Source organism: Cricetulus griseus, chromosome 2 (genome assembly GCF_003668045.3).
Source record: "Cricetulus griseus strain 17A/GY chromosome 2, alternate assembly CriGri-PICRH-1.0, whole genome shotgun sequence".
In the NCBI taxonomy this organism is placed as follows: domain Eukaryota; kingdom Metazoa; phylum Chordata; class Mammalia; order Rodentia; family Cricetidae; genus Cricetulus; species Cricetulus griseus.
Window position 1 is genome coordinate 44,591,188 of NC_048595.1, and position 2,090 is coordinate 44,593,277.

General features: G+C 44.3%; 1 pseudogene; it reads right to left on the reverse strand.

Moving 5' to 3' along the window:
- Positions 1–450: 450 nt before the first annotated feature.
- Positions 451–1,530, reverse strand: LOC100774820 (annotated as a pseudogene).
- Positions 1,531–2,090: the final 560 nt, after the last annotated feature.

A 2,090-nucleotide genomic window follows, 5' to 3' on the forward strand; every position in this document is an offset into this window, starting at 1 on the left:
GTCTGAAGGGATTTTGATAGATTCCAGATGACAAATCCATAGTAAAAGCTAGTTGCATACAGGATTGGCATGCCATGGCTAATTTTTTTTGAAAAGTTAAAAAGTCCTTAATTTTTTATTCCTGGTACCACATTACATATACCTGATGTAATGAAAAGAAAAAGAAAAAGAAAAAGCTACGACAGATAAAAGACCTCAGGAATGTACATCTAATCGACACTACATTGCATTAATCAATAGCTGCCCTTTCTGCAAACTGCGGCTATGACAGTCCTGAGCAAGAAGGGTTCCCTGTTTAGGCTGCAGTAGCTTTTCTAACTAGGGATCATTGTTCCTCCTGTGGCAGATTTTTACAGTTCCTCTAATGCATTTAGGATGACTGTCTCAAAGTAACCTGCAGCTTTCCTGACAACTCCGCACTCTCTCTCCTGCTAAGAACTGTAGCCCTCCTCTGCTGTATTTTTAAAACCTTCTGCTACCATATCCATCACTTCCACCACCAGATCCATCGCCACCACCATAGGGACTGCCTGAGCTTCTTCCACCAAAGCTGCCCCCTTTCATGAGTCCATAATTTGATTGCTGTTGTCCACTATAATTTCCAAAGTCATAGTTCCCACCACCACCATAGTTACCTCCACCAAAATTTCCTCCTTTACTGTAACCATCATCTCCTCCTCCACCACCAGCATATCCACCACCTTGGTTTCCATATCCTGGTTCACCACAACCATAGCCTCCTCTGCTACTGTAACCAGGACACCGCCATAGTTGCCACCATCACCTCCAAATCCATTATCTCCACATCACCACCTCCATAGCTATCTCTGCTGCCACCACCTCCACCACCATAGCCATCTCTCCCACCAAAGTTTCCACTACAACCAAAATTACCTCCACCATCTCCAAAGTTTCCTCCACAACCCATAAAGTTGCCAGATCCACCTCCACGACCTCTCTATGATCCAGCAGACTGCATCTCTTGTTTAGAAAGGGCCTTTTTCACTTCACAATTATGCCCATTAATAGTGAGGTATTTCTGAACAACAATTTTATCAACGGTGTCATGATCATCAAAAGTTACAAAAACAAATCCTCTCTTTTTTCCACTCTGCCTGTCTTCCATAACTTCTATGGTTTCAATCTTGCCATACTTTTCAAAATAGTCTCTCAGATTATATTCTTCTGTATCTTCTTTAATACCACCAACAAAAATTTTCTTCACTGTTAAATGGGCGCCAGGCTTTATAGAACCCTCTCTGGAAACAGCTCTCTTTGGTGCCACCACACTCCCATCAATCTTGTGTGGCTGAGCACACATTGCAGCATCCACCTCTTCAACACAAGAGTAGGTCACAAAACCAAAGCCCCTGGAACGTTTTGTTTGGGGGTCTCTCATTACCACACAGTCTGTAAGTGTGTCCCACTTCTCAAAATGCTCTCTTAAGCTATCATCTGTTGTTTCAAAGTCAGACCACCAATAAACAGCTTCCTCAACTGTTCTGGTTCCTTTGGATCATAGCCCTCCATTTTGAGACCAGACTCACCTCTTCCAACTCGAGTTCAATATGCCATGGCTAATTTAATCAAAGGTCTTGTGGGGATCTTCTGGGGGAGATGTCTGGTTTGTTTCTCTTGGATATGAACTGGAAGAGCTAGTTGGGTACCATCTTGCCACAATGTGGATACTGAGAAAGAAATCAGAGTGGGGGAAAGGGACCTGGGTGAGAGGGGCAGGTATAGTACCTGATGACATACTTACCTCCCCATCCCCAAGTCTTACCCCAGGGCATGGAAACTATGTGAATGGATGCATTTCTTCTGAGAGCATAGTCCCTCTAGTTGCCTGTCACTAGTTAGTGGAGGAATCCAGTTACCAGAAAGTTGTAGAAAGGGCAGAAGTGAAACTGGAGTCTGGCCAGGAGTGTGGAAGGATGCACTGGATGAGGCACACAGGGCACTCCAGAAGGGCAGTGCAAGCTCCCACACCTTTATCCAGACGATGGCTATTGAGATATATCTGCTGCTACTCCTTATGCCCAGAAATGGCTCACAGTGTATCTGTGAATTCTACCTAAAGAGTGCAACAG